Source organism: Harpia harpyja, chromosome 2, assembly GCF_026419915.1.
Source record: "Harpia harpyja isolate bHarHar1 chromosome 2, bHarHar1 primary haplotype, whole genome shotgun sequence".
Lineage (NCBI taxonomy): Eukaryota > Metazoa > Chordata > Aves > Accipitriformes > Accipitridae > Harpia > Harpia harpyja.
In genome coordinates this window covers 87,322,703-87,336,685 of record NC_068941.1, presented here as the reverse complement: position 1 = coordinate 87,336,685, position 13,983 = coordinate 87,322,703, and the positions used below count along the sequence as shown (strand labels likewise).

Sequence of the window (13,983 nt, the reverse complement as noted above, 5' to 3'; positions counted from 1 at the left end):
CCACATCACCTATTAGGTGTATTAAAAGCAATGAATGTCAAGACTGGAAGCAAAAAATCTTAGAAATGCCTGTTTTCTACTGAAGTTTCAGAAGAGGTGAGTCATCAGACACATGGGCTAATGACCTGGGACCAAATTTCACTGAATTGCTAATCCAGATTTTTGGTAGCTTCAACAAATCCTTATTTTTAATTTTAATTCTAATTTATCTGATTCTAAGTTGAGAAAGCCAAAGATTAAATGAAGACAGAAAACCTTTCAACCCCCTGCTTTTGATCTATGAATACAGTGGAGGTGGGATGGACCCAGGTGCACAAGGACAGACAAGGAAAAACTTGAGGTATGTGGTAGCTGCACAAATACACATATATTTGTCCCTTTTTCTCTCTGGGCACACTCAGTTACCAGCACCAGGCGAGAAAGGGACTTAACAGCTTTCCAGCATCTCCAAGAAGGTCAGGCAGAAGAACGAGCCAGGCTCCTCACAGGACTACACAGTGGGAGGACACAAGACAACGGGCAGAAGATGAAACAAGAGATGTTCAAACTGTAGGGAGAAGCTTTTCCACCGTGAGGTCAGTCACACAGGTTGCCCAGAGAGGTTGTGCAATCTCTATCCCTGGAGGTTTTCAAGACCCAACTGGATAAAGCCCTGAGCAGCCTGGTCCAGCCTCACAGCTGACCCTGCTTGGAGCAGGAGGTTGGAGTGGAGACCTCCTGAGGCCTCATCTAAGCACCTGAACCACTCTGTGAGCCTGTCTTCCCAAGTATCCCATCAGCAATTAAAGCTTGTGCCACAAAGTCAGCCTGTCATGCTACAAAAACACAAAAACCTGGATGACGGAATTATTTTATTCTGTATAAAAATGGGTACACAAGAGAACAGAGGTCCCAACACCTCGTTTAAGAGGCATCCCAGCACTGCGGTGTTGAAAACCTTCTAGATAACAACCTGAAGTCCCCCTTTCAATGTCACCCCTTTCCTGAGATTCCCCTCCACACTACAAGACCTCCCCCCCCGGTGCTGTGCATGCAAACAGCCTGCCGTCTCCCCAGCCGGCCTGGGGAGATGTTATTCTTCTTGCAAAAAAAGAAAAAAAAAAATCCCCTCGATTATTTATGCCGCTCTTTGAACAACACCAGCTATTGTCAGGGAGTGTTTTACAGCTCTGAATGTCACATTGAGAGTCTGGTCATGCCAGTAGGAAAGCCTGCCACTGCCACGTCCCAGCATAAAACGCTTTATTCAAGGCGCCTGGAGTCCAGCGCCGGCTAAAACCTAAAAGGAAGCCGGTGGGTGTGACAGCCGCATTTTATACAATGATATGAAATGAAGCAGGCAAGGGTGCTTGATTTTTTGGGGGGGTGTAAGGTAGAAAAACTACAAGGAGCATTGTACAGAGCCAGGTGAGGCTAAGCGACCGAAAGCTTTGGCTCAATATTGCTCCAGAGGAATTGCATGGAGAAGCGTGGGGGCGAGCAGAGCTGGAGACCTTCCCAGCAGGACCCAGGGAGAAAGCAAGGAGGGAGCTTTCGCTGTCAAGAAAACCGGGCTGGCTCAGCGGACAAGAAACCCGTTTCCTGCCTGATTGCGACTGTGTGAAGGGAAACAGGGCTCTGGAGGCAACCGTGCAAACAAAGCACAGCTACCTTCAACTCCCACCAGGCAGGAGCAAGAGCTTGGGAGCACCCAAAAACCACTGACCCATGGCAAGTTTAAAATAAAAAAAAAAAAAAAGGTTAAAAAAAGCGACAGGCCCTTTTCCATGGTGTGTTACGTTACAAAGCAAAACTGGACGGGTTGCAATCTTCCTCTGCCGCACCCCGAATGCCAGGTTTCAGGTTACTTCACCCGACGTACCTGCAAGAATTTTCTCTGAAGCGCGTTATTTCTACCGTCTCCGGTAACACCTAGCTCTTACAGCCAGCCTTTAATCTGCAGATCTTCGAAACGTCCTGCAAAGAAAGCAAGTGTCATTTCCTTCCCTCTCCCACACCCCCGTGCTCCGACGAGGAAGTTATAACCCAAGTGAAATAATAAATATCGCCCAGCAAAAAGGGAATGCAGTTAGCGATAGGAAAGCCAGCGTCCCCGTGTTACTCTAACCTACAGGATCCATCCTTCCAGCCTCCGACTCAGGAAACAGCTTTTCATCGCTGGGTATCAAAGCTCCTCCCAGTTTTGGCATATCCACCTCTTCTGCCTGCAGAACTAGTTTAAGCGCTGCGGGTTTGAGGTTTTTTTAACCAATTCGTGGATATTTGCACCGTATCCAGCATCGGTGCTCACAGCTTTTCCAGCTGCCGTTGCACATCTCACGGGTCTGTTTACCATCAGCAAACATCTGAGCAGTAATCCTGGATTTATCGCTTCAGCTTCCTGATAACTCCCCCACGGCTGCTCCCTCAAAGCCCAGAAATCCAGTTTACCACCCTTCGCAAGGGAACCTCTGGGCATTTTGAGAGCTGTATCATTTTATCTCCCCCACGATCTCAATTCACTGTGAAAATATTTGGTGAAACCTATTAGAAGCTTTCCTGATATAGGTGCGCAGACTCTACCGCTACTTCTGCCCACACAATTTTCTCTAACATCCAAAAAAAAAGGCAAAGGCAAACTTTTTTTTTTAAATACAGTCCTATGCTGCTAAGCACTGCTGTTCCCGTTATCTCTGAGGTGCCCATGAATTTTTCCAGTGACAACACCATGCTGCTGCATAAATCTCTTGATTTATGCAAAACTTGATCCCTTTTCCACCCATTTTTTGAGCAAAGGGTTTCTCTTTTCCTTTAGTTGTAGCCTGACGATTAACTGCATAATAACTGGAAACCCATGCTGCCAAAAGACTCATGTGTTGCAGTCCTTTGCTAAACGCTGCACAAAAGCCTTTAGACTTCAGAGGATAAGAAAGGCATCAGGAGTACATACAGCTTCGAGAGATATAATATCAACACCTAGAACAAAGAGAGCTACATTGAAGCATCACCCTCAGAACTTTCTTTTTTTAAGATACTGCCTTTTATTCTCAATTTTAAACAGCAGCAGCAGGGAGATGGACTTTACTGAGATCACCAGCGAGGTTGGTGGCAAGGTGCCACAATCCACCGTGCTGTACCCATTAGGTACCGCTGCCTCCTGAGCCGTGGGATGGAGAGATGAAGAGAAAGGCTTTCAACACCAGACGGCAGCTCTCTGCAGCAGGCAGAGAGCATGTGGAGTGTGGTCAGGGAAGGGCTGAGAGGTACAAAGGACCTGCACCCCGCAGCTCTCACCTACCACCTATTACACACTGCGCATCTCCTTTGAGGTAGTCAGTTCATCTCATTTAACGGCGGTGTGGTAGAAGGCAGCCTGGGCTGAGTTCATTAATTCAGGTCAGACCCCAAAGCTGAGAATTGGAGGGTTGTGCCTAGATGTTGAAACAATGGCAGTTTTGGAAAAGCAATTAGTCTCCCCGCTAAAAAAATAAAAAATTACTGCCATGGGGCCCCATTCTGTCTGAAGGCAAAGGCCTGGGTGCTGCTGTACTCAAACTGATACGAGAGCAGGGGTGAGAGGCAACCCTGAAGGCACGTGTTGTAGCAGCAGGGCAGAGGGTCTGTCCTCATCCTCAGTGAGATGGTCTGCAGAGCCCTGAACAGGCTGCCCCTGAATGCTTCCATCCAACCCATGTCCCAGGGGGGAAAACCAGGGGAAAACCAGGGGAAAACTGCTTTCCTCTACTTTCCACCATACGTAGCTCTGAGCAGAGCTCCCAGTTGGGGTGAAGACAGGACTGAGGACACACAATGATGGCTGGGATGCCTAACGAGAACTGTGGCCAGCAGGTTGAGGGAGGTAATTCTCCTCATATACTCCACTCTCATGAGACCCCACGTGCAGTACTGCATCCAGCTCTGGGGTCCCCAGCAGAAGAAAGACATGGACCTGCTCGAGCAGGTCCAGAGGAGGCCACAAAGATGATCAGAGGAATGGAACACCTCTCCTATGAGGAAAGGCTGAGAGAGTTGGGATTGTTCAGCCTGGAGAAGAGAAGGCTCCGGGGAGACCTTACTGCAGCCTTCCAGTACCTAAAGGGGGCTTATAAGAAAGATGGGGACAGACTTTTTAGTAGGGCCTGTTGCAATAGGACAAGGGGTGATGTTTTTAAACTGAAAGAGTGTAGACTCAGAGTAGATATAAGGAAGAAATGTTTTACGATGAGGGTGGTGAGGCACTGGCACAGGTTGCCCAGAGAGGTGGTCGATGCCCCCTCCCTGGAAACATTCAAGGTCAGGTTGGACGGGGCTCTGAGCAACCTGATCGAGTTGAAAATGTCCCTGCCCATGGCAGGGGGGTTGGACTAGATGATCTTTGAAGGTCCCTTCCAACCCAAACCATCCTCTGATTCTGTGACTGAAGCCACATCATCTCCATGCCCAGGACAAATAGAAACGTGAGCAGCAGCTGCGGCTGCAGCCCCAAGACTACCCTGACCTCTGGTGTTGATAATCCTTTTAACTGAAGGAACTTCTGATACATTTGACCCTGCTCACAAGTTGTCCTCTCCTACATGAAAGGTGGCCAGAGCAAGCTAGAGGCAGCAATATCACTTAATAGTGAAGAGCTCCCAGCTTCCTTCCAGGCACTCAGGCTGGAGAAATAAAAGGCATTTAAAGCAGATGACAGAGTTTTTAAAAGATGATCCGTTCCTCCTGAGGTCTTAGTGGTTTGGTATTTTTAAGCCATGCAGTATTCAACCTTCCTCAAACAACTCTAGATGGCACAGAAAACACAAGGAAGCCTGTGCCTCTTTGGGGGCACAGTGCAATACTTTTCCTAACCAAAATATTATTATTGAGCTGATGTAATATTGATCAAGGGATAACTTAATTTTCTCCCACTCAGTTCTTCCCCCATTGCCACTGGGGTTCATGTTGGCATATGTTATTTTCATGCAGACAGAAAGTAATTATAGGAAAGCAATCATTGGGCTACATTTTTTAAATTCAGTAAAATATTAATGAATAATCTAATTTTTTCACTTTTCATGTCCAGTTGCTACATGCACTGAGCCTATGACTCCACCACACCATGGATGAGATGCCTTCTCCACCACAGTCCAGACAGCAGACCTACCTGAAATCAGCACCGCTTGAAAGCTGTGGTTGACAACTACTATCTTCAGAACAGAATTCTACATGAATCAGAGGATGGTTTGGGTTGGAAGGGACCTTTAAAGGTCACCTAGTCCAACCCCCCTGCAACGAGCAGGAACATCTTCAACTCGATCAGGTTGCTCAGAGCCCCGTCCAGCCTGACCTTGAATGTTTCCAGGGATGGGGCATTGACCACCTCTCTGGGCAACCTGTGCCAGTGCCTCACCACCCTCATCGTAAAACATTTCTTCCTTATATCTACTCTGAGTCTACACTCTTTCAGTTTAAAAACATCACCCCTTGTCCTATTGCAACAGGCCCTACTAAAAAGTCTGTCCCCATCTTTCTTATAAGCCCCCTTTAGGTACTGGAAGGCTGCAATAAGGTCTCCCCGGAGCCTTCTCTTCTCCAGGCTGAACAACCCCAACTCTCTCAGCCTTTCCTCATAGGAGAGGTGTTCCATTCCTCTGATAATTTTTGTGGCCCTCCTCTGGACAAAAGAGAACAAAGCTTTTTGGTTAAACAAAATATTGCATCTTCTTTAGGCATCGAATAACCTCTCACATATGCTTCATGCACTTATGGAAACCACCCAGGTAATATGCAGCTTTCTGCTTTTGTAAGAAATTGATGGATTAGAAACCAACTTGAAAGACCATTTGCTAAATTTGTTGAAAGTATTTTACCACTAATCACTGGATTTGGACAACAAGTTTCTCCCCACTCTGAAAATGAAAATTTAATCTATCAGATTCAGTTAAGTAAAACAGAGAAACTATTAAACATGCAGGAAAATTTCAGTGTAAACACTGTAAAGTTGTCTTAAGACACAAACAAGCAGGCTTGTTGCTGAATTGAGGTGTGTGCATATGGTCACCATCATCATCAGACCATGAAATGCCCATCATGGGGAAATTTTTTTAGAAAGAGAAATTGAAGTTCAACTCCTGTAGGTAGTCTAAATTGAAGATAGAAGGGTTTCTAGGTAAAAAAAAGCTACAATTTTAAAATATTCAACATACAAAATTGACTTGGGTGAGTGTTGCACTAACCAGTCTCGATGAAGGCATAAAACCTTCGTTCTTATCTTTCCCTGGGCGTGCACCACTGCTGCCCATCATGTGTCCTGTTGAGAAGCTATTTCAACCCAGCTCTCCCCACAAGCTTCATAAAAGGATTTCATTGCAGCAAACACCAAGGCAAAGAGAAAGAATGACTTAAAAATCCAAATAAAGCTTTTTTTTTTTTTACCATGTAATTGCAAATAACAAACATATCTGTGGTTTACAGAGGAGGCAATAAATTAAAGCTACAGTCACAAATCAGACCAAAAAAAGATACTTAAGTCATTCAATCCACCACCCTGGGATGGCTGTGGCCCCATGGGATGCTTCTCAGTTTTGTGAAAGACTTGGAGTCCTGAACTGAGGAAGTACAACATGAGGAGCACTTTCAGAATTTTTTTTTCTTATAAAATTAAGCCAGCCCTCTGGTGTTTCCTGAGCACAGCCTCTTGGGTTTGGTTGCAGCAAAAGCAAACGGTCTTTAGCAAATAAGCTTTTTATTTGTGAAGTGAACACATCATATTAAAAAAAAAAAAAAAAAAAAAAAAAGAAGTTTGATCCTCAGCAAAATGGTTGCGTGTGTTTCTTCTGTAACTACCCGAAGATGGCTGCGACATTTCAGTTTCTAGAAAAAGAAACTGGCACTTAGCATCTTTTTAACTTTAAATTGGTGCGAAAAGATGCATTTCAACCCATTAGGAAGCTAAGGACCCCAGCATTTTAACTTCTCCTCTGATAAAGGCTACAACAGAACGGTCCCATGAGATCTACCAGCAGCAGCAGGACCTGGTCCTGGAGATAGCAGTAATTCTGCTCACCTTTGGCTACTCTCACTAGACACTGCAGAATTAAAAAAAAAAAAAAAAGCCAATCTCCTATATTTTTTTTCATTTTCATTGAGCTATACCCCTCAACGAATACTCAGAATGCATGGGGTGCCTATTTCCATAACTTTAGTGAGCAAAAGTATTTTAGGAGTGGTCACTAAACAAAACAAGTTGAGGAGGTTTGGGTGTTGTGGTGTTTTTCTTAAATTTTTGTTATTTTTTGATATTTTGAGTTTGGTATTTTGTATAAAACCTGTAGCCAGACACATCCCAACTCCTGGAAGTTAGTGTGGAAGAAAAAAGCCCTATAACCACATACCCATGGACTCTGCACTAGTTTCCACTGCACTTCCAGAATACATTTCAGAAAAGAGAATTTAGGGTGATTGAAAGTCATTATGTCAGAGATGAGTTTGTCTGAACAAGTATATCGTAAATACTTTCTCTCCCTCAGCTGAAGTTCAGCTGGGTGGGAGTCTATACAGACAGACACCCCTCCAAGTGCAGGGTTTGGTTTCAGAGCAAGTCCATCGATTAAGACTGTCAGGACTTTTGAACATGGTATAAGCAGGAAAAAATGCCAAAGCTTACGTGAATGAGCTTTTCAGCAGGTAAATCCAAGACTAGGGTGATCGTGGCTGATTTAGGCTGTGCTGTAGCCATCTCCCTACACCACAGATGTGACAGCAGTACAATAGCATGAATAATTTTTCTTACTCACTCCCTACTGAACGACAGCATTCAGGGTCTATATTAAGAACATGAAAACGATTAACATTACCATTAACCTCAGCCCCACCCTAATTGCACTACATAAAAGCATACGTAACAATTACAAAGATAACATTGTGTGTCATAAATATCACACACAGGAATACAGCAGTCACAGCATTTGTTTCCTGACCCGGGAAAGCTGCTATAATTGTAGTGTATTGTGCTCATAGAGGATTTAGGTTTGGAAGTTGGTTGCCAACAGCCCTTGTTTGCTATAATTTCCCATCAGGTTCATAAAATGCTTTGGGTTCCCAATCAACACTGTATCAATGCACTGCTCCGAGTTCTGCACCATGTGGTTCAGCAGGAATTCCACGTTCTCGATGGAAATAAATCAAGATCATCCTGGGGATATACAAGCTGGATGTGGAGTTGTCAAGCAATTAGAGCAGAATTTGCGTGTTTGGGATTTTTGATGCACATTTCACAGCTAAGGGTGCCTAAACTAAAATCATCTTTGCTCTTGGAGACCGTCCATCCAAGTCAAGATGACAGATATTCAGGAGACCATTTTGGTTTTAAGTAATTCGGCTATTACATCACACATAATTCAGAGGTTTGCCATTTTGAACCTGGACAGCCTCCAGGGGCTGGTGTGAAATTACTCAAATTCACAGAAACCACCACACCCTCTTGGATGAGTGCTCTGTCCACGGCATTTTCCCCTCCTGGTGGAAACCATCCTTGCAAGCAAAATTCTCCCAAATATTTCCCCACCCCTTTCTAGATAAAGAATTTAAACTGCCCAGATTACAAACTTGAGGAGTGTAAATGATACCTCCCTTCCAGTGAGCCCCTAATGATGTAGCAGCTGACAAACCCGCTGGTTTTTGAAGTCCTGTCTTTATAAAGTGGTCTCTCATCTCAATGAAGCCTTCTCCATTCCGTATTTCCAGGTAACACCAATACTAGCTTTTAGGTCTAAATGCTTTTCTACCAAGCTTAGAGAAGGTTAAAAGCAACACTTTCACTCATACTGCTATTTTCCAATTAAAATTAGCAGATGACAGTGACCCAAATAGACAGTGCTGGAAAAGGGGTTCTCCAAAATGAAAATACCAACATTTTTTATGCCCCTAATTGATACTGTAAGCTGTTAGCATCTCACTTTTATCCCCGTGGTAACCTGCCAGCTTAGGTCTCTTCTTGGTTTCATCTTCATTTTCCCCCCAGGAAGAACAATCATTTCCACATCAATCCCTCCTCCTTCCTTACGTAAGGTCTTTTATAAATTATATAGAGGATTTCCTTTTCTGGGCTATTTCCCTGAAAGTCATCAAGTTGGGCTTTTTCTCCTGCCACTGGCAGTTGTGCTCTAGCTGTGATGCTGGTTGTTTGCTGAGGACCCTGCAAGGCTCAGCCCGAGAAGAAGACCAGCCTCCCAGAAAGGTTTCAAGGGTGAAGCTGAATGCTGGCCATTCTCTAACGGCTCGGCACTTAACGATAAATACCTCCCTCATTAGTATGCTGAGCTACATTAGTTCTGCTGCTTACAGTGCTAAAGCATTAAAGTGGGGCTGAATCTTTAATTTCACAGTATGCAACGTGATGCATTAGATACTTGCGGGTCTCCAGGCATGGGGCGCTGACGGCATTTACACAGCATTTTAGATGTGTGAGGTGCTGCTGGTAAATCTGTTAATGCCTGTAAAAGAAGGAGCACATGCCTCCGAGTGAACAGAGATGAAGTCATCTGTACGTAGAATAGGGGATAATGCGGCAGAGGGTCAAAACGACTGCCCAGTATCACACGTGAGGCTTTGGTAATACCATGACCTCAGTTGAGGAGTTGGCATCATCCTACAAATCAAATATGGATTACGTAAGAAGTGAATTTATACTGCAGACTTTCCATCAAGCCTGGGAAGTCTTACGATCTCTCCACTCAATTTCCCTGCTACTCAATTTTCACAGAACTTGCAACATTTGAAGACTTTGAAGTTTCTCAAACATGGCTGAAATTGCTCAGTGGTTCAAAAGGTTACTTGAGATCGAGGGGCTGATAAATGCAGACTGTGTCCTGTCACTGCTCTCCTATCTTTAGGAAATTAAACTTAAGAACACAACACTTTACTCATCGTTATATGACAACTATGAATGACATTGTCATCACTACAGTTGTACCTGTACCTATCAATTATTAGCATTTTAGCTAATTTTTGCACTAAGAACTCTTTGTCTCTGTTGAAAACAATGTTCCCCAATGAACACTAGCAATACATCAGCCCTGATGATCAGATCAGAGTAAGACCAACCAAGGCTAGGGAATAGTTCCTTGTACTCTAAGTTTAAGCAAAAAGGTGTCAGGGATAGCAAAAGGCTCCTAGATACTCAAACGAGGACTTGCAGTAGGATTCTTCAATGCATACGTAGCATTACGGCTTTAGAGGCTTTAAAGGCATTGCACAGATTAATCAAACAGAATAATGATCTCATAGTGAAGTGTTGAGCTGGAATTAAAGAGATTAATGTTTGGGTCCCAGCTCTAGAAGTTCTCACCCTTGAGGAAGTCATATCAACTCCTGCATCTCACCTCTCCCTTCCACAAAACCTCTTTTGACTTACTGATTGTAGAACCTGAGTGAAGATGCCAGAGGGAAGGCCCATTCCAAAGACCTTTATCATTATTTTTTCCTTAATACGTGCTATGAAGCACTATCTTGTTTTATTCATGATTCTTTGAAGAAAGATCTTCCATCTTAAGTGAATAAAAACAAGTATGTGTTATCTTTTTAATAGTATCATGTGCTTCTACTGGCGAAAAATGATCCTGAACAAATACTCACACGAACATACCAGAAAATGTGCAGTGCAATTTCGTGTAATAAAGCATTTGACGGTACTTCCTTACAACGTGTTTGTAGACCCAAAGGTTAGGTCAGGGAAAATTCTGAACTTATTGGAGCACTTCTTGGCCTAAATTCACACAGACGCAGAAGGGCACTGCAAGAAATACTGTCCCATACAGTTCTGTTTATTTTGTGATCTCCCATTGCTAGATCCCTAAAGACTTTGGTTCTTCTAGAGTTAAAGCAAGGCTCTTCCTTTTGTTTCTGAAGCTTACATCGTAGGAAGCAAGACATTTAACCATCATGGTTGATTTCTAACTCAGTTGCTCCACACCAGCTCACCTGTAAACCCCTAAGAGTCTGACATCTGGCATTTTTAAGAGTTCCCATATCCCAATTCCTCTGTAAACCAAAGAGGACTTCTTGGAATGTGGCCTTTTCTGAAGGCTCTTTGGAAAAGTTCATTAAGTTCAAAGTCAGGCTAGCAACCTCACCATTGCCCAAAACACAAAATGCAGGCCAGATTGTGGTGAGGATGAAAAGAAAGGGGAAAGTACATGGGTTGAAGAACAACAACAAAGTTCAGTCACATGTCAAAATGCTTTTTTTGTTGTTTTTTAATCTAAAATCAAAACTTATACTGAATCCAAATTTGTGCTGTGCAGTTTAACGAGCAAGGGTAGACTTCCTTCACCATGAAAGGATACATATAGCACACAGACAAGTGACATAAAGAAGAATTTGCAATGCAAAGATAACTGTGTTTCAGTGGTGACATCTGTGTCATCCATAACCCAAAAGCCGTCATTGTATGACACCAGCAATAGGTGACAGTCAGAACTGAGACACTAATGACCACAGCAACCAAACCTTCCTCCCCACGCTCAGCCTCAAATTGCACTGGGAGGTCTCAGAAATCCCACAAGATTTCAACCAATCTCCAATTGCCTTTAAAGCATAATTAACTTCAATTGTCTTTTGATTTTATCTCCATTTTCTCAGGTTCTAGGCTATTTGGGAAAGCACTCCATGTACATACACGTGGGTATGCACACTGGTGCGTGCACATACTTGTCTGGAGTTACCAACTTCCCTGTGTATCTGCTTTTCTCAGGGCCTCCTCAGAGAGCAAAACTTAGGGAGGAAGCCTAACCTTTGGGAAATTCTCCTTCTTATCCTGTACAGTCACCAATAAAAAGATTTCTGCTCCCACCGCACGTTGCTGATACAGATGAGCTCAAACCAAGGGAGGATTCAAGCTCAGCTTGGCTCTGCTAGGCTCAGCTCTCCGCTTCCCCCAATGTCTTCTGACAAATTGCTCTCACAGGGATTTCAAAAAAAGATGCTGACCTGGCCCTTGCAGTAAGGAAGAGATTTTCTTCCCTTCTCCACATAAATTTTAAAGTTTCCTGAAAAACAGAAGGACAGGATTTGGAGAAAGCGATGGAGAATGTATACAGAAAAAAGACTGAGGAAAGTCTGACCTGGGCTAAAGACTAATTGACACTCCAGGCTACATCCACAGCTCCGTCCATTTTCCATTTATTCTTCTGAAGTTCCCTGGCAGCAGTTGGGGCACCAGAAACCAAATCTCCAAACGTTGCTGCTGTCTGCGTGATTGTACGCCCCAAGATGTGAGCACGTAACTCACCTTCCAGGAACTGCAGCAAGCAAGTTCCCCCTCCACCCTCTCTATCTTGCCATATGTTGTGAGCCTCTAAATCTCTACGTCACTGGGAACTGAGAATATTTTGGCGGAATTTAAAGACAAATAATAATGATCAGTGTTGCTTCCACTGCAGCAGCGCTTATAGATTCCTACTGAAGAAATCAGTGCTGGATCTAGTCAGAGATTATATACCTATTCGTTCATCTCCCCTTCTGCCCAAAATGAGATTTACCAGAAAAAAAAAAGTTTTTAGTCAATCAAGGGTCTTAGTGAGTCATAGGCAGGTGATCCACACTACCATTCTCTCTTATGGGCCAAGAGGTAATGCAAGCAGCAAGACTGCATGTCAGCGAGAGCAAACATGGAAGAAGAACGTCAGCTTTAAGAAAAATTTATGACCCTGCAGGGTAGGTTCAGTACTAGTTTGATTCAGAAAAATAGACTGAGTGTAGCCAACGGGTTGGAGAATTCCATCCAAAAAAATAGAGGGTTGCTTCACTCTCAAAAAGCTTTCCTATTCAGTAGAAAATTCAGCTTGCTACAAAGTCAGATGAAAGTTTCTGAGCCAGACCAGGCAGGGGTTCACCTATACACCCAAATGAGAAAGGCCAAGAACAAGGCATCCAAACATGCAGCCCTGCCAAAACCTCAGTGGTTTAATCATCTAGAGTTCAAATCAAGACCTCCCGTCCTGCTGTTCGCACTGCACACGGAAGAGTTTCCAAGAAACGTCTCTTGGCAGAAATCCCAAAAACGCAGCTTCCGACCCGCTGCTAGGATTGCAGCCGCTGTGTGCAGCAGCGGCTTCTCTGCAGATTTTGAAAGCTGAATTTCCTATGAAGCCGCCCCCATGCCACATCCTTTACTGCTAGCATAGCACTGAAACAGCACAGTGTTTCCAAACAATGCCCTCGATTCCTCTAAACACAACTGTTTACACAAGCCTAAGGCTTGCCTACGGCAAGCCTGGTGGCCTAAGGCTCAGGGAGAAGATGAGCCCGCCCTTGTTCTCATTGCAAGTTTTGCATGTCGTCGAGGACATTCACCCCCTACCCTTCCTGTAAACCTGTTGGGACGATGAAAATAATTATGGTGGAAAAACCTGAGCTAACTCAACTGTAGCTTGGTGAGACTGTCCTATCCAGTAGGGTAAGCTGGAACAGACACTGAAGCCCTGGAAGATCAGGTAATAACGAGCCAGTGCAATCATCCCTGGCTAGGAAAGGTCAGGCTGGACGGGGCTCTGAGCAATCTGATCGAGTTGAAGATGTCCCTGCTCATTGCAGGGGGGTTGGACTTGATGACCTTTAAAGGTCCCTTCCAACCCAAATATTCTATGATTCCTACTTGTGCTCTTTGAGAGACGTGGCAAGTGTTTGCTAGTGGGTCTGTTTCTACCTCCCACCCTCCTTCCCCTCCTCCAGTAACATAGTGTTTTCAGTTCAGCCAGTTTTGATTTGAGACCACTGCCACCTCTACTCAGAGTTGCCACCAGACCTGGGAGCACTACGATGTCTGGGATCCCAAGGTTTCCAGTTACACATGTAGAACCTTTTAGGATGTAATCGAGGTTTCAGATCTAAACTTCGAAGTCTTCTTACCTGCGTTCTGCAAATGCAAGCTCCCTGGTCTGCCAGCATTATACACCGTGCTAAGTCTGAGCTAGGATAAATGAGCGATATTGCTGAAATGGCTGACAAAAAGAGGACAGTAACTTGTGA

General features: G+C 44.2%; 1 protein-coding gene across 1 annotated transcript in view; it reads right to left on the bottom strand.

Moving 5' to 3' along the window:
• The window catches only part of PTPRA (protein tyrosine phosphatase receptor type A), a 128,800-nt gene that overhangs the window by 84,482 nt on the left and 30,335 nt on the right, over positions 1 to 13,983 (bottom strand). Inside the window, 1 exon segment of the mRNA XM_052780815.1 lies at positions 1,862 to 1,956. The gene's annotated coding sequence lies outside the window, so the exon portion shown is untranslated.